The following is a 19542-nucleotide window of genomic DNA, read 5'->3' as shown; positions in this document are numbered from 1 at the left end:
ATCCGGCCACCCAGGGCTCCCTTCCCACTCATGAGCAGGGAGAGCGGGCTTAGCCCGCTCTTCCTGCTCACTTCCCCAAACCGGGTCTCACGGATCGTGAGACCCGATCCAATGACAGTAGATGTCAACTCTGGAGTAAATAATTCTCTACCATGGGAAGATCTTTCTGTCTCCTTGAGATGTATTGGAGCCATGCATTTTTCAATGAATAAATATTCTAGAAACTTTGGTTTTACAAATAACAGTACAATATGAATAATGGCTCACATACTGCACACAATGGGCCACTTGTCTTAAGTGACAGGAGAGATGGCTGCTTCTGAGCCCCTTCAAATCCTGCTGGCACAGCCTGCAAAGGCGGCAAGGCTCCATGGCTATTAAGAAGTGTTTCTTCACACTGCTGCCTCCTTTGGGATAATAGGAATAGCAAGAGGAGTGCTAGGACACAGAAGCACAGAGCCTCCCTGAGTTCTCAAGATAATTTGGGGCTGGGTTTTTTTATTTGCATCAGTTTCTTTCCTAAAAATTATTTGTAGTTTTCATTACACATACAGACATGTACAATTACAGCCAGAGCAGCTCTTACCCCTAGACTTCTGGGAAGAAGTCAAGGGCCTCCTCAGCCCCTGAGGCCCCCCCAAATCCTCTTTTGTCTGTCCTGGGTGGTGTGGTCACCAAGCCAAGCACGATGCTTAATTTGTAGAGGAGGAGGGGCCTCCAAAGGCCTTTAGGTCCAGGCTCCAAAATTACCTATGTGGATCTCTGATTAGAACTATGACAAGTAAACAGAAATTATATTATGTTATCATAAAACTGAGGTTATTAAAGATTTGCCTTGATTAAAAAAAAACCAGTAGAGGAAAGAAAGAGAAATGGAGGCAGAAGGGGGAAAGAAATGGCAAATTAGTAAATGAAAGAGTCTAAGAAGGCATTCCAAATAATATCAAACTGGATCCTAACCGGACTGGGCCAGTTTGGTTTCCCCCCCATCAAACCCCACTGATTTGGTTCGGCGGGGGGTAGTGTTAATGTACCCTTTAAAAAAGTACTTACCCCCTCCGGGGGGCTTCTCCTTTGACCCTGTTTTGGGGGCTAGCCTATTGGGTATGATCTTAAACTGCACGAGTTTAAGGGTATTAATTGTTGTGCTGTAATTGTTGTGCTATATGGATACAGCCTATTGTAGATTTGATGCAGCCTGATGCAGATGTATACTGCAGTAGAAGTATATGGTAGGGGTATGCATCGTGAGTAGCTGCAGCGTGGCTCCACGCTGTGGCTACTCACGGGTAGACCCCCGGAGGGGAGGCGAAAAGCCAAGTCCCAGCTTCGGGGGTCTCTCCAGTATGCCCTGCGCGCTCACGCAACTCCAATCCAATAAATAAAAAATAATACTGGAGCTTCCAGGGGCCGCTTGGCTCCCGAACTTCCCAGCCCCTGCTGGCTCCGTCACAGAGCCAGCGGTCGTGAGTGCGGCCGATCCAGCTGTCCAGGGCTCCCGCCCTGCTCATGTGTGCATTTACACACATAACTTTATTTACACACTTAGCTTTACAAACTGGGTCTTACTGATGAGGTCACACTTCCCCAAAAGGAACAGGTTTGCAGTCTGGGAGTATTTCTGGATTCACACCTCTCCCTAAACTGAACTGGGCTCCCACAATCAGCCGAAGTCGGGCTAGGCTCCCCTAGACCAATTTTGGCTGATCATGGCCTCCATATCTGTGGTGAAAAAAACGTGGTCAACACTTTGAAACCACTTTTTAGGCGTTAACATCGTAAATTACTGTATCTTAGCCATTTTGCAATGGATTAGCCCAGAATTCAGAGTGGTGACTTCTGTCCCCTAGGTAGTGTGTGCATGATTTCAGAGAGATTGGGTGGGTGTATTTGACTTTATGGGCAATAGAATGTTGCGGAATGTAAACACTCCTCATCTTAGCTATACTGGCACGACTGTGTAAGTATAATCTGAAACAATGTTTCCCAGGCACCTTTCAAGATCTTTCAGTTTTTCACTTGTGTTTGTCTATAAGAATCGTTCCAGAAATACTCACATAGAAGGAAATGTTACTTAAGAAAAGGGCAGATGCACTTTGCTGCAAAGCTCACACATACACATAGAGAGAGCCTTCTTTTACATGACACCCACCGCACGTTAAGGTCATCTGGGGAGGTCCGTCTCCAGTTACCACCGGCTCGTTTGGTGGCGACTCAGAGGCGGGCCTTCTCTGTAGCTGCTCCTGGGCTGTGGAATGCACTCCCAGCAGAAGTTCCTAATCTTAATTCTTTATTGTCTTTCAAGAGAGCCCTTAAAACTCATCTGTTTGGCCTGGCCTTTCAGGGTTTTTAATTAGTTTTAATTGTTTTAATGTTAACTTGGCTTTCAGGGTTTTAATTGTTTTGCTAGTTTAATTGTTTTTTAAGATGTTTTTAAATTGGTGTTTATATTTGTATTTCTGTTTTAATTGTTTTTAATGTTTTTTGTCTTTTAATTGTAAACTACCCTGAGCCTGCTTGGAAGGGCGGTATAAAAATCAAATCAAATAAATAAATAAAATACAGCTTTGTTGTTTCTATAAGAATTGTACTGCAATGTGCTCTACGTGGGGCTGCCCCTGAAGACAGTTTGGAAGTTTCGACTGGTCCAGAATGCTGCCTCAAAGCTGCTCGTGGGCGCAAGTCGCTTCACAAATATCACATCCATCCTGCGGCAGCTTCATTGGTTACCAGTCTGCTTCTGGGCTAAATTGAAGGCGTTGGTCTTGAACTTTAAAGCTCTACATGGCTCGGGGCTGGGGTACCTGTTGGACTGCATTCATCCATATGAACCTGCCAGGGCCCTACGCTCATCATCTCAGGCCTTGCTCATGGCTCCACCACTTCGGTTGGCAGGGACTAGAGACAGGGCCTTTGCATTTATGGCCCCTCAGCTTTGGAATGCCCTCCCTGAAGAGCTTTGTTATGTCCCCTCTCTCAGTGTTTTTTTTAAAAGAAACAACTAAAAACACATTTTTAAAAGAGGCTTTTTAATGTTTCACCTGTAGTTTTTATAATTCTTAGTTTTTAGCTTTTAAAATAACTTAATTTGAAATGTTAAAGGCTAATTCTGATTGTGGTTTTAGCTTGTTTAATTTGTGAATTTTATTAATCTGATTTTATATTGTAACTATTTTATAAATGCTGTGAGCTGCCCTGAGCAGTAGTGTACTGGAGGAACGGGGTATACATATTTTAAATCAATAAACAAAATGTTCAGAAAAATGATTAGCCCGCAAACAACGTTACCAACCTGTCTTCCCATATTTGCCTATGTAAGTTATCATATTTGCCTATATTAGTCCCCTAGGTAATGTGTGCATGATACAACTCATTTGGTTTGTGGAGCTTGCATTCTTTCTGTCTCCAGTCATAGTAAACGCGATGCTTCAAAGAAGTCCGGAAGCAAGATAAGATGGCACTATGTGCCCACTTTTACTTCCAGCACCCAATATCCAGGCAGAATCAGAGAACTGCAAAGAGAGTTCTACTTATGCAATGGGACTTTCCTACCTCCTCCTTTCCTCTGCAAAAGGTGCCTTGTGCCCTTTCAAAAAAAAAAAAAAAAAAAAAAAAGCAGCTCCTGAGGGTTTAGGGATCTTCTGGAATGTTGCTGGGACTCCAGATCTCGCCCACTGCCTCTGAAATGTGATCCTAAAAATGAATTGGAATTCCATGGAGCTTATTTCCAGGTGATGTGTTTAGTATATACAGATATTTTCTGAGTTATCGAGATCTGATTCACACATGCATGTCAATCCCTTGGGTTTTCATCAGTTGATTACTCAGCAATCAATGGCCTAAAGCTGACTGTGTGAACGGACCTCAGTGGAAAGCTTTATGATGGAGATGCTATGAAATTTAGATTTGTGGTCATCGGATTCCCGTGCCGAGTAGATACACCAAGAGTTGCCCTCTCCCCCATCTTATGCTTCCATTAGGGCAAATACAGTACAGTAGTTTGAATCAAGAGTTCAAAAAGGTTGAGGGAGGCAAGGTGATTTCTAACTTTGCCACACACTTTCCATCAATATTATTTACAATACTAAGATGACTACGGCCATTATTGTAACATCATTAGCATACATGATCCTTTAGACCAGGGGAAGGCAACCGTGGTTCTCCAGCTGTTTTTGAACTACAATTCCCAACAACAGCTGGATAGCCAAGGTTGCCTACTGCTGCTTGAGAGAGTAATTGAAGGAAAACAGACATGCCCCTCCCCCCCACCCCACCTCCTTGAGCTTACAATCTAAATTTTGACAGCAGGGAGGACAACAGAGGAAGGGGAAGGAATGAAAAGTCAAGAGGACTAGGGAATGAATATATGCAGATGCACTTATTTAGGTTTCATTCCAATTGGATTAGGGGTTAATGAGTGAGGATCATACCTTTCTAGCAGATTGATTTCATTTTGCACTAAGTGGCAAAATCCATGACGATAATGAAATTGCATGGCCTTGCCTTAATATAGTCATAGAATTTAAGTATATTTGTATTTATAAATAGGAAGACTTAAAAAAAACCTAATTACTAATAACTTCTTGGTAAGTAAAGAGCTTGCTCTTTAGATCAGGTTCCCTGAGCTATAGTAAAGAAGAATATGAAAGGATTAATACTTGGAATGCAGAGTAAAAAGGGAATAAGGTGTCAAGCTCCTTATGGCTACTGGTAATTGAACGGGGCTTTTTGCTAATCTTTAATTGTTTTTAGCCTCTGTACAACCAGGAGCCGGCATTACAAGACTCTGTGGAGAAATTCCACACTGGATGATACCTCTAATGAGGTTAAAGAGCTTTGGCTTAGAATATGTTGTTAAGTGATAGCATATGACCACCCTGAAGCTGCGCAGTTGCTTTGCAAACCATCCAATCAGACAAGCGGTTGTAAACGACAGCACACCTCATTCAGTCTTTATGTAACAACTGATCACCTTTTGGAGTTCAACAGTAAAAAGGCCAAATCTGTGCATAAACAGTAGGTCATGTGACAATTCTTCCCTCACTGTGGCCACTTCAGAACACCGTGGTCTGAGTGGGGCCACCTATCACATGAATCTGGGGGCTGTCACCTGACTGAACACTTCCCCCCTTAAAAAACAACAACTCTGCAAACAGGAATTGTTTATGTATAGAGGTCTGGATTCTCACAGAGCTTCCTTCCTGAGAAGCTAGTTTCCCATGTGCAGTGATATTGATTTTGTTATGGGGCATTCAAACATTCGATTCCCTCCTTCGCTTGCAGTCCGGAGTGGTACCTCCAGGCCTAGGCTGACCATGTGATCTGCAGTTTGTGCAAACCACCCTTCCAAACGAACTGAGGAGCAAGCAGCTGGAGCTGCTGATTGGAGTCATCTTAGTGGCTGTGGGAACCGAGCTGGTATAAGAGAGCAACTAGCTCAACTGAACTAGAGCCTTTTCAGGATCTTTCAGTGTTTATTCTCTAGAAGCATTTTTACATACTGCTATTCAGTTTATGGATCTGGGGCTATTGATCCACAGTAGCAGACAGCATTTTTGTGTGATTGTAGTTGCGTATGCACAAGGCCAGCTTTGGATTGTGTCCCCCTCTGCCAGGGAAAAGACTACAAGTAGGCCCTTCAAATAGCAAAGGGCACTAGGGAAAAGGATACACAGAGTGGGAGAGCACCCCAGAGTGATGGCTCATGCAAGCCAGCTAAGCCACATGCTTATGTACTTATATACACCATTTGGAGCAAGCTCTGAATATGCAGTGTTCACATTTTCTACACATATGTATACCATATGTGGACGATGCAAGTCATTTCATGGTACTAGAGAAAGACATGCTGTTCTGGTAGCTCCAGGTCTTAACACTCACATCAATTTCGGAGAATTAATACAACTGCAGGAAGCCTGGGCAGGTGTGCAGCTGGGGGAGTCTGTCATGTGACTTGCCTCTGGGGGGCCCCCCAAGGCAGTGGGCCCCCAGACAACTGTCTCCCCTTGCCCTATTATAGTTATGCCCCTGTTCACATGGGACCTCAGTTACAGCCAGGCTCTATGCAATGTCTCTGAGCTTCAGGAGTACGTGCTCCCCTTTCCCATCCCTGCACAAGCGTCCACTTCCACTTTAGGTGACAGTAAACTGAGACTAATCATGACGTCCAAACCCACTTATCTCTGTTTATTTAAAATAAGGCTACTTATTTTAAATAAGTCGAGATATATAACTTATTTCAAAGAGATCTCAGCTTATTTGAAGTAGGATAGACTAAACCAAGATTGGTGGGTCTGGGAATCACAACAAATCTTAATTTACTGTGACTTAGTGCAGAAGTAGATGCTTGCACAGGGATGGGAAGGGGAGTGCATGCTCCTGAGGCTGAGAGATATTGTGCAGAGTCCAGCTTTAACTGAGGTTCTGTGTGATGTCTGAATCAGCCCTGTATGCATACGATTTCTTTGCATGTTGTTGACTTTTCTCTTTTGCTTGGACCCTACTGATGCCTTTCATGCCTGGGCAAGAACAGAGAGGGAAACCATCTTAAGAAGTTCTACATGTCAAGAAGCAAAAGGAAGAAGAAGAAAAACAGCAACACTAAGATAGTAGCTATATCCTTTGTTGACCTTACCTAAGATATATTTGCAGTACAGATATCTTCTTCCCCATGGTGATGCTATCGTCTCTGCTGTGTTTTGATCCTGGAGAAAACAGGCTCCCATGTGAATTGGAAGAACTGTGTTCCTTTAGTCAAATGGACAGTGGGGCTCCTTGTTGGTTCTTGTCTGCCATGTAGATAAGCGAAAGACCAGCACAGGTTCAGCTCAGCTGTTGTGTGGCTACAGGATGTATTCAGTCAGGATTTTCCAACCTTGGGTCCCCAGATGCTGCCGGACTCCCATCATTCCCAGCCACAATGGCCACATTCATCATTGGCCACATCATTCCCAGCCACAATGGCCAAAGGCCAAATCATAGTTCTTTTGTGATGGGTTGCACCAGCCATGCCAAAGCAGCAGAAAGAGAAAGGCAGAGACATATATGTAGATAGATATATCAGAGCTAAATGTATTCTCTTTCAGGCACTCTTCCAAGGTCTTTGTCTGTATCCCCATCCTATCTCCTTTGGCCACGCTATCTTAGCATCACTTTTGGCAACAGCCTTTCCATAAAGAAACAGAGATGAACTGTTATTACAGAGGCATATGCACAGATTGCCTTGCCTTCACTTCTGAGTGACTGTGGCTTGTCTCCATGAACAAAGCCTTAAGGAGTAGCTCTCTGTTCAAGGTCAGAGGGCACATTTCCCATGAAGCCCTGGGCTTTGGTGTGTCTCCTTTTAGAAAATAATGCACTGCCCCCACCTCCCTGTTCTTGGGCAGCATTTTGAGAACATGGCCCAAGTTCTAGCCTCTGATGGCAGTCACACTGCTGCAGGACATTATGCTGGTACTTTTTATCTGCTCACAGGCACCACTGACCCTTAGCAATAAATAATCTAAAAGTGACACTGAAAGCTTCTCCCTTCTTCCAGAGGTCAGATAAGCAGGCAGCATCAACCTTTCCAGCATTCCCTCTCAAGCCGTTGCCAAGAAGGCTGCTGCAATTGCCAATCTCGTTGGCAGGAAGCCATGGGGGCAATGAGCTTAGAGACCAAATCTCTAAGCACTTCTGATTTAGGATTATCAACTCTAGTACCAGTGAGAAGCATTAATTACAACACATTGCCCTAGTAGAGCTATGAAAGGCCCTTTATACTTCATCTGGCAGGAAGGTAAATAATAATAGGATTTAGCATGTATATAGCCATTTCTGAGTGATCACAACACTTCACACACATTATCTCAGTAATCCTTACAACAGTCCTGTAATGCAGACCAGTACTATTCTCCCCACATTACAGGGGATGGGAAAGGACAAGAGGGGCTTGCCTACATCTACCTAATGAGCTTGTGGCTAAAGTTAAATTTAAATTGGAGACTTCTGACCTCATACTTCTATCACTGCACTGCATCAGTAAACTTTTTTGCTGGCTGCACAGAGACGGGCCATCTCAGTCACTGCCCCGAGATTGTGGAATGCGCTCCCTGCTGAGATATGATCCTTCTCATCTCTGGCAATTTTAAAAAAACACACACCTGAAAACCTATCTTTTCGCCCAAACTTTCTCAGCTTCCTAAATTGTTTACGTTTTACCCCTCTGGGTTTTTTTTTAAATTGTTAAATTGTTTTAAGTTTTTTGTATATGTTTTAAACTGGTTTTATGCTATTGTTAACCACCCAGAGATGAAAGTTTGAGGTGGTGTACAAATCTGATCGATCGATCAATCAATCATTCATAGGAACAGGAGATGTAGGGTGGCTCATGCTACACCTTAATGTGGGTACCCAAAGCCAGCTTCTGCAACATTTGTGCATGCAAGCAAATTGGGTGAAATGCTCTTGTACATGATGTACACATTTATATATGCAGAGATGTATAAATGTGAATTTGATGCCAAAGATCAAGGCTCATGGGGATATTATGATTATTTATAGAGCACGATAAATGTATGTAGTGCTTTGCAATATACTGTAAGCTAAAGGACAGGTCTCTGCCGGGATAAATTTATAATCTAGTAAGTAAAAGTTTTATTTACGAGTTCAGAGCAGCAAAAAACTTACAATCTAAAATGTGACACTACAAGAGGAGGGGAAGAGAGGAGCAAAGATAACAAGGGATGAATACAAATTGATGCAGTTACGTGTACTTAGGCTTCATTTCATTTGTGTATGTGGACTAAAGGGTTAAGTCAAAGGATTCATGGGGAAAGTAGGTTTTGAGGTGAAATTAAAATAAATTAAAATAATAATAATAATAATGCCGTCAGAGGCACCAGAAATTGAAAGGCTGTGGCAGAAAAAGACCCAAATAATCCCAGTGGTAATTGGCGCCCTGGGTGCAGTTCCAAAAGACCTTGAAGAGCACCTCAACACCATAGGGGCCACAGAAATCACCATCAGCCAATTACAAAAAACAACTTTACTGGGAACAGCCTATATTCTGCGACGATATCTATAACAATTGACAATAAAATTCAGCCATCCCAGGTCCTTGGGAAGGACTCGATGTCAGGATAAAACAAACCAGTCAATAACACCTGTCTGGCTGTGTAAAATAATAATAATAATGATAATAATGATAATAATAATAATAATAATAATAATAATAATAATAATAAGAAGAAGAAGAAGAAGAAGAAGAAGGCGGCACCACATAGGGAATTCTAGGCACAAGGAACAGTAGGAGAATTAGTGATCTTAAGGGAGCGGTATAATTTTGGGCAGCTCAGGATAGGAAAGCTCAAAAGCCTCAGGAAGGAATATATATGAGGAAAATGCAGGCAGAGGGTCTTGCTTGAGCCTCCCAGACACTACTAAGCTTTGCCAGATAGCCTTTGTTTCCCGTTTTACAGGAATATACAGGGATGTCTAATGGAAGCTATCTGACCTACAAGGCTGACCTAATACTATTTAGAGAAACACAGCATACATACATACAATATATATACACATGTAATTGTTCTACACAACTCCTCGACATGGCAGAATCGACAAGAATAAAAGACTGCAGCATAACATATTCTATCAGTAGAATGAGGTAGCCATGTCACTCTCAGAGCCAAAACATGACTCTTGCCAGTTGCAGCCTTGAAATTTGTCTTAGAAGCTGGTTGTAGGGCTGGCTCATCCTCCCATCATATGGGCAAAGTTAGTGTGAATGGAGTACACACAGTGTGCTGTGATGGCAGCTAGCAGGGAAATTTAGCCACAAGCACAGGATTGGGACCAGCATCTCCCTCTGGGTATAGATTCCTGAGTTGCTGAACTGATGCTGCTTTGGGGTTAGCACTACTTCTTTGTATGCTTTCCAGCTTCTCTCCTGTGCAGTTGGTGCATTTGTCAGTAAAAGGGCATTTCAAAACAGCCTAAGTGTCCAGTATTCTTTTTTCACAAGGAAACTGTCTGTTATTTCAGACAGGTGTTATTGACTGGTTTGTTTTATCCAGACATCGAGTCCTTCCCAAGGACCTGGGGTGGCTAAATTTTATTATCAATATTAAGAACATAAGAACAGCCCTGCTGGATCAGGCCCAAGGCCCATCTAGTCCAGCATCCTGTTTCTCACAGTGGCCCACCAGATGCCGCTGGAAGCCACAGGCAGGAGTTGAGGGCGTGCCCTTTCTCCTGCCATTACTCCCCTGCAACTGGTTCTCAGAGCCATCCTGCCTTTTGAGGCTGGAGGTATTGTTGTTATTATTATAGATATCATCACAAAATATAGGCTGTTCCCAGTAAAGTTGCTTTTTGTAATTGGCTGATGGTGATTTCTGTGGCCCCTATGGTGCTGAGGTGCTCTTCAACATGTTTTGGAATTGCACCCAGGGCACCAATTACTACTGGGATTATTTTGGTCTTCTTCTGCCACAGCCTTTCCATTTCAATTTACATTTTGTTATTTTTTCCTATTTCTTTTTCTTCTATTCTGCTATCACCTGGTATTGCTAAGTCGATTATTTTAACTTGTTTTTCTTTCTTCTTGACTACAGTTATATCTGGTGTATTGTGTGGCAGATGTTTGTCTGTTTGTAGTCAAAAGTCCTGTAAAATTTTTGCATCTTGATTTTCTACAACTTTCTCAGTTTTATAGTCCCACCAATTTTTGGCTACAGGTAGCTTGTATTTTTTGCAGATGTTCCAGTGTATCATCCCTGCTACCTTGTCATGCCTTTGTTTGTAGTCAGTCTGTGCGATCTTTTTACAACAGCTGATTAGGTGGTCCACTGTTTCATCTGCTTCTTTACTTGCTGTTTGTTGTTGACTTTTCGACTTTTGTTCTTTTTGCCTGTTCTTGTGCAGTCAGTATTAAACCCTCTGTTTCTTTCTTCAAGTTGCCATTCTTAAGCCACTGCCAGGTCTTGGTGATGTTTGATTTTCCAGTTATATTGTGCAAATATTGACCATGCAGTGGCTTATTTTTCCATTTTTCTGCTTGGTTCTTGACTTGTAGTCATGTGCACAGACCGGTTCGGAGGCCATTCTAAAGGCCTCCAGACCGGTCCGGGCACGGGGTGGTTTTGGTTCGGGTGGGGGGTTCTATTCAAAACAGGGGGGGCTCTACTCACCCCTTCCAGTAAAATCCCATATTTCTTGAAGTAAGCGGGCGGCATACCTCCCTGCCGCCCGCTTCATTCCCCCTCCTCCGCGGCTGCTAGTGCTGCTAATCTTCAGTGTCAATCAATACTCAATCGGGCGGCAGGGTATCTCCCAGTCCCTGCTGCCCGGCTCTTCAATGCCCCCCGACTTAGGTTGAATAACCCTGCCGCCCCAGGACCCCTGCCGCCCCTTCCCTTCCCGTCCCATGCTCAGGGGGTCGGCAGGAGAACTCCCCCGCCGACCCCGTCCCCTTCCCCGGGCGGCTGCGCTCTAAGGTTAGAGCGGGCGGCGGGAGAGCTCCCAGCCGCCCGCTCGCTTCCCCAGCTGCGGCGCTGCAAATGGCTTCTTGGAAGTGCGCCTGCGCAAAAGGCTTCCAAGAAGCCATTTGCAGCGCCGCAGCCGGGGAAGCGAGCGGGCGGCTGGGAGCTCTCCCGCCGCCCGCTCTAACCTTAGAGCGCAGCCGCCCGGGGAAGGGGACGGGGTCAGCGGGGGAGTTCTCCTGCCGACCCCCTGAGCATGGGACGGGAAGGGAAGGGGCGGCAGGGGTCCTGGGGCGGCAGGGTTATTCAACCTAAGTCGGGGGGCATTGAAGAGCCGGGCAGCAGGGACTGGGAGATACCCTGCCGCCCGATTGAGTATTGATTGACACTGAAGATTAGCAGCACTAGCAGCCGCGGAGGAGGGGGAATGAAGTGGGCGGCAGGGAGGTATGCCGCCCGCTTACTTCAAGAAATACGGAGGAATTCTTGAGGGGGTAAGTAAAGCCCCCCCCCCCGAACTTGTTTGGAATCCCCAACCCCAGTGCCGGACCGCAACTCCGCGGTTCCGTGCACACCCCTATTGACTTGTTCTTTCTTGTAGGCCTGCTTTGTTTCATTGGTGCCTCTTCTTCACTGTCCTTGATATATTCTTCAAGGCCTCTTTTCTCCTCCTCTACTGTTTGATGGACTTGCAGCATTCCTCTTCCACCGAGCTGCGAGGGAGGTATAGCCTATCTACATTGCTGTGGGGGTGCAGAGCATGACTGATGGTCATTATTTTCCTGGTCTTACTATCTAGCATCTCTAGCTCTGCCTGGGTCCAGTCTATTATTCCTGCAGTGTATCTAATAATAGGTATAGCCCAGGTCTTTTTGGCTTGTATGGTGTTCCCACCCATGACTTTAGGATTTTTCTAACTTTAGGATTTTTCTAACATCGACTTTAGGATTTTTCTAACTCTCCTGATGTATTCACTTCCAATTTTTCTTTTAACTTCAGTGTGTGCAATGTTATCAGCCTGGAGAATGCCCAAGTACTTGTAATGTTCTCTTTCTTCCAGGTTCTTGATGTTGCTTGCATTGGGCAGTTCTATTCGTTCTGTTTTTGTTATTTTCCCTCTGTTCATTATTTATGCAGCACACTTGTCTAGTTCAAACTCCATTGCGATATCGTTACTGGATATACGGACAGTGTTTAGCGATGATTCGATTTCTGATTGGCACTTTCCATGCAACTTCAGATCGTCCATGTAGAGCAGATGGTTTATTTTACTTGAGGTTTTAGATGTTTGGTATCCGAGGTCTGTTTTGTTTAGTATTTGTGGAAATGGCAATTACAAACAACGGGGGATAGTGAGTCCCCTTGGAAAATACCTCTTCTAATGCTAACCTGTCCAAGTGTCTCGCCATTGATGATGATGATGATGATTGATGATGATGATTTTAACATATTTATATACCACCCCAAACCTGCATCTCTGGGCAGTGTGAAATCTGCCTTGAAAGCTGCCCTAATGTCTTTCTATCCAGGAAAGGGAAAGCTTCCAAACGATATCCTGAACATAGAGGTCAATGTAGAAGTCCTACTTGTCCTAGACCTTCAACAAAAGCACTGAAGTGTTTAGTACTGGCAGTGAATCTAAGTTTTAAGAGTAACAAACAGGAGGAAGGCAAGGAGAAAAGGAGAAGGGGCCTGGGAGCAATACTAGTTCCATGCTAGCTTTCCACTGCATGTTCACTTTCAGAAGAGGCCTGGAGGAAAGGACATCTGGAAATCCTATGCCAACAGCAGTCCAAATTGGCACAAACACTTACCAACTAACTCTCCTGTCCTTGTCTGCAAGCTAGTTTATTTATTTATTTTTAAACAAAAACAACCTCAGAATTGGCACAGACTGGTTGTCTGTATGGAAAGAGCAAAAGACTACAAGGAAAATGAAACTACTCAGTTCTGCAGAGGCCCTTCCAAATGAAGGGTATAAGAAACAGGTAAGGCAACCTAAGAAAAGTGTGCTGTTGGTAGTCTAGTTATGCTGGGAGTGAACCTAGGCCAAGTAGCCTCCTCTGCAGTACCAAGTATGAAAATACTACCCAAAAGAAGCAACAAGGCAGCAGACAATGAAGTATTTTGCTTGTTCAAAGTCAGAAATGTGCAAACCCTTCCAGAACATTTTTTGCTAGTATATGAAAACCCTTTAAACTTCTCTGAAAATTTCAATAGATGTTTTTGCAGGAGTGGAAGCATTTAAATTTAACTTGATCCCCCTCCACCCCAAGGCTAGGTGCAAAAAGACATTTTTCAGAGAGCTGAAGGTAAATGATAGAGCATAATTTCTTGTGTTGTATACACTCAGCTTGTTCTCCTATGATCTCTGGCCAAACAGCATTTGTAGATGTTTCAACCACTACACAAACATGTAAGACTTATTCAATGAGATTAATAAAAGAAACGGGAGCTTAGGGAATGGTGTCTTCCATACAGTGCAAAGACCTGTTGATTCAAGAGTGGGGTGCCTGTGCAGCTTCTGTCCACCTGAAAACCAGGGGTGTGCACGGAACCGTCTGGCCCAGTTCGGTTCGAGGCCGGACTGGCCTCGAATGGAACCGGGCTAATTAGGTCCAGCCCCCCATCGAACCACCACCCCAGTCAGGTCGCGGTCTGGTCCATGAATTTTTTAAATTTTTTTTAAAAAGTCAATTAAGTACCTGTAGCCCCTTCGGAGGACTTGCTGAAGCCGCGGGGGTGGGGGTGTCCGCGCGGGTTCCCTCTCCCCCCACCGGCCTTCGTCATCACCGCCGCGGCTGGGTGAATAATGCCTTTTCGGCCCTTTCGGGCCTCCATAAGATCGAGCAGCCACCATTTTGGCGGCCATTGTAAATGTGCAAATGCCCTCTGTGAGGTGATGGCCGCGCAGAGGGCATTTGCGCACGTGTGATAGCCGCCAAAATGGCGGCCGCTCAATCTTACGGAGGTCCTAAAGGGCTGAAAAGGCATTACTTACCCAGCCGTGGCGGTCATGACGAAGGCCGGCGGGGGGAGAGGAAATCCACACGGACCCCCCATGGCTTCAGCAAGCCCCCTGAAGGGGCTACAGGTACTTAATTGACTTTATTTTATTTTTTTTTTAAAAAAATCGCAGACATGCTGGACCGGACCTGGCGGCCCGGTTCCGGTCCGACAGAACTGGGGGTGGTGCTGGTTCGGTTTGACCATGAACCCACGAACCCCTGGACCTAACCACCGGACCGGTCCACACATCCCTACTGAAAACTGTCTTCACACTGCTGGAGAGCCTCTTTGGCTCTTAAAAATAGCATCAATGCCTAGCAACAGCTCTTCTATTATTTCTAATGGGAGAAGTGTTGCAAAGCAGTGACACTGTTCTTAGGAGCCATGGAGCCTCTCCAGCAGCATGAAGGCAGTTCGGAAACAGTGTGGGCACCCTGCTCTTGAGTCAATGAGGTGATTCATATGATCAACAAAAAGCGGGCTACGGGAGTCTAGCCTGCTTTTTGTTGATTGTCTGCTGCCACGGGAGCCACGTGGCTCCCAGCAGCAAACTCTCCTAATTCTCTCTCCCCTTAGACGAGGTTAGCGGAGCGAGCACTCCGCTAACCCTTTTTTAAAAAATGTGAGTTGCTATGGCGCGGTTCCGCGCCACAGCAACTCACAAGGAGACCCCCAGTGGGGAGGCTAAATGCAGCCTCCCAGCTCAGGGGTCTCTCCAGCATGCCCTATGTGCTTGTGCGGCCCCCGAACTCCCCAGCTCCTGCCGGCTCCATAACTGAGCCAGCACTCATGTGGGCGGCCGGTTTGGCCACTCGCAGCCGACTGACAGGTCGACTGCGAGGAGAGCGGGCTAAGCTTGCTCTCCTCGCAAACCCCATCTCGGCGGTTCCCACTGATCGTGGGAACCACCTCAATGAGTCCTTGTGCTGTATGTATTAGTTAGGAATATAGGAGGCTGCCATATACCGAGTCAGACCATTGGTCTATCAAGCTCAGTATTGTCTACACAGACCAAGGTTGCAGGCAGGAATCTCTCTTAGCCCTATTTTGGAGAAGCCAGAGAGGGAAATAGAAACCTTCTGCTCTTCCCAGAGCAGCTCCATCCCCTGAGGGGAATATCTTACAGTGCTTACACTTGTAGTCTCCCATTCACATGCAACCAGGGCAGACCCCGCTCCGCTAGGGGGACAAGTCTTGCTTGCTACCACAAGACTGGTTCTCCTCTCCTGTGTTCTACCACAGAAACACCAGCTTTAGCAAAGGAAAGACAAGAGAGTCCTATCCTCTTCCCTGTGTCACTCTGCTCTGGAAGATGGTGAGCAAAGCTTGTGGTAAGTACCAGCAGCTGACCTCCCCCCGCCCCTTGAGGCTCTCTCTCTCTTTGGGAGCAGCATTGCTGCAGGCCTCTGTTGGTGGCAGAGCTGCAGCTCCCAGGAAGACCCAGAGTGTTGACTCAGCAGTTTCTTCTGGGTCTTGCATCATTTCCTGGGCTGGCAGTATAAAAGAGTTACACTCCCCTGGGTGGGGAGCTTGCCACCGGTGGGGTTGCCACTGAAGGGGCAACTTCAAAGGGGGTTGCCCCTTTGGGGCCCCTTTGGGAACCATGAGGGTGAGGGCTCTGCTCGGCTTGCAGGGAGTAGCTTTAGCAGTTTAATTATGTGCCTAAGTGAGGATGTGAACCTGGGGAGAGCTGGGGGTGCTTCAATTAGAGTGATTACAGGTAGAGGAAGGTATGGTGTGGGGCCTCATTTATATCAGAAGAGGGGAAGAGTAGTTCAACATCTCATTCAAAGCCCTTCTTCTGGCTGTTCCCATCATAGGAAGGTTCCTGGCTGCCTTACCAGCATGTCCTTTGGCCTCCTGGTGCTGCTGTTTAATGCCAGGTCAGTCCAGAATAAAATCTCTTATCACCCACAATTTAATTGGGGAGGAAGCGGCCAGCCTGATTTGTTTTACAGAGATCTGGGTGAGGAGAGATTAGTTTTCCCCAGCTGTGGCCACCTGGATATTTAGTGCAGCATCAGCATAGGCTGGAGGGCCAGGGAGTGGGGGTCACTGTAATTTATAAAAGCTCTATTTTCTTCTCTAGGCCCCCTGTCCAAGTGAGTGCCGGTTCAGAGTCTTTGTACCTGGTGCTGGGCTCTCGGGACAGAGTAGAGATTCTCTTGGCCCAGCTGTCTCTCTGCCTGAGCTCACAGAGATAGTCTCAGTGTTGAGGACTCCCAGAATGATTGTTCTAGGTGACTTCAGAATCCAGGCTGCGGCTACCTTGTCCGGGATGACTCAAGACTTCATGGCTGCCATGACAACCATGGGGCTGTCCCAACGTTTTGTTGGCCAAGCACATGAATTGGCCCAGCACTCTGGATCTGGTTTTTTTTTTAACTGGGCAGGAGGATAGTGATTTGAAAGTGGCGGGATATGTCATCCATGCCCTTGTCATGGTGAGATCACTTCCTTCTGAGGTTTAGAATTTCAGTGGCTACACCACTTTGCAAAGGTGTGGGACTTATTAAAACGGTCTGCTCCCAGAGACTGATTCTGGAGGCCTCAAACCTGATTCCTGAGGAATCAAACTCCAATTGATTACTAAGGGCTCTGGGGGATTTTCCAGCTGACATGGCAGGCGCTCCTGTTGAAGCTCTAGTTGCTTTCTGGAATTGAGAGAGAGTTCAAACAGTTGACACGCTCTCTCCCAATCTCTGTTGAAGGAAGCTATTATCCGACCATTCCTAAAGAAACCTAGTCTGGACCCAGAGGATGTAAACAACTGTGGCCAATATTCCCTTCCAGGGCAAGGTGCACCTGGGCAAGGTGCTTGAGCATGTAGTGGCTGACCAGCACCAGACACTTATCTAGATCCATCTCAATCAGGCTTCAGGACTGGCTTTGGAACAGAAACTGCTTTGGTCATCCTGTGGGATGACCTGGGCAGACACAGAGAGAGAGAGAGATGGGGGACTGCAACCCTATTAATTCTCTTGTATCTCTCAGTGGCTTTCAGTACCGTTGACTATGGTATCCTTTTGGATAGGTTGGCCAAGTTGGATGTGGGAGGCACTGCTTGGAGGTGGTTCCGCTCCGACCTCAAGGTCTGTTTCCAAAAGGTGATGCTGGGGGATTACTTCTCAATCCCTTGGCACTGCAGTTGTGCTTTGGAGTTTCACAGGGTTCCATTTCTTCCCCTATGCCATTTAATATCTATATGAAACCCCTGGGAGAGGTCATCCGGCGATTTGGCCTAAGGTGCCATCAGTATGCAGATGACACTCAGTTGTCTCTTGCTTTTTCCTCAAATGCAGGTGAGGTGGTGACTGTCCTGAATCAGTGCCTGGATGCAGTAATGGACTGGATGAGCGTGAAGAAGTTGAGACTCAATCCAGTCAAGAGAGAAGTACTGTTGGTTGGTGGTTCTTCTGCCTGGGTGAATGATTTTCAGCCTGTTCGAGATGGAGTTGTGCACCCCATGAAGGACCAGGACTGCAGCCTGAGGGTGCTCATTGATCTAGCACTGTCACTAGAGGTTCAAGTGGCCTCTGTGACTTGGAGCACTTTTTTTCAGCTTCGGCTGATACGACAACTGCGACCATACCTGGATTAAGATAGCTTGGCCACAGTTACGTGTGATCCGGTAACCTCCTGCTTAGAATACTGAAATGTGTGGCTGCCTTTGAAAATGGTCTGGAAACTGCAGTGGACACAAAATATGGCTGCAAGATTATTAACTGGAACTGGGCATTTTGATCATTTCACGCCAGTACTATATCAGCTGCACTGGCTCCATGTCCATTTCTGGGCCCAAATCAAAGTGCTGGTTTTAACCTTTAAAGCCCTAAATGGCTTTAAAGCCCTAAATGGTTACATGAGAGAGCGCTTTGCCCAATATCTCCCAACTTGGACCTTAAGATCTTGTTCAGAGGCCGTGCTCTGAGTGCCCCTGCCAAATGAGGTGAGGCAGGTGGCTAGTAGGGAGAGGGCCTTTTTGGTGGTTGCAACCTGTCTATGGAACAGCCTCCCCAGTTATTGGGATTTATGAATATATACATTGTCTTTGTTCTTGCCACTGATGTATTATATGTATCTGTGTATAGTTTTGTGGTAGAGTTTAGAATGTTTGTTTTCAGTCATCAGCTCTGTAGACTGATTGGTCAGTTTGAATTAATGACTGGACACTTGTTATTAGCCTACTTTCCAGCAGGCTTATGAGATCACTCAGCTTTCTCTGTGTGTGTCCCCATCAACTTCTCAACGCCTGGACCAATATGAACTAAATCAGGTACAGTTTTAGGGACACATAGGGACACCTCAACGGCGTAGTTTGTGATGATGTCATTCATCCCAGTCCAAGATGGCAGACGCGTGAACCCTTGAGGTGCAAATGGGCTAACTTGTGAACCGCGCAACCGATTTAAACAAAATTTGCCACAGCTGTAGGGACAGATAGGGATGCCCAAATGGCATGCTATGTGATGATGTCATCCACTCTAATTCAAGATGGCGGCCGCATGAACATCTGAGGTGCAAGGGGGCTAATTTGTGGACTGCTTAACCAATTTGAACCAAATTGGGTACAGTTGCAGTGAGTGACACACAGGGACACCTCCATGGCATAGTCTGTGATGATGTCATCCACACCCATTCAAGATGGCAGACACATACACCTTTGAGGCACAAGTGGGCTAACTTGTGAACCACTTAACCGATTTAAACCAAAATTGCTGCAGCTGTAGGGATACATAGGGACACCTCAACAGCATAGTTTGTGATTATGTCATCTTCCCCAATCTAACATGGTGGTCACATGAGTGTCTGAGGAGCAAGCCATCTAATTTGTGGACTGTCTAACCCATTTGAACCAAATTGGGTACAGTTGCAATGAGTGACACACAGGGACACCTCCATGGTTCAAGATGGAGGACTCGTAAACATTTGAGGCACAAGTGCACTAACTTGTGGACAGTTGAACCAATTTGAACCAAATTTGCAAAGCAGTATGGACACATAGCGATGCCTCATTGGTGTAGTTTGTGATTATGTCATCCACCCTGATCCAAGACGGTTGACATGTGAACTC

This window comes from Hemicordylus capensis, chromosome 4 (genome assembly GCF_027244095.1).
Source record: "Hemicordylus capensis ecotype Gifberg chromosome 4, rHemCap1.1.pri, whole genome shotgun sequence".
Taxonomy (NCBI): domain Eukaryota; kingdom Metazoa; phylum Chordata; class Lepidosauria; order Squamata; family Cordylidae; genus Hemicordylus; species Hemicordylus capensis.
This window is presented reverse-complemented; position numbering follows the sequence as displayed.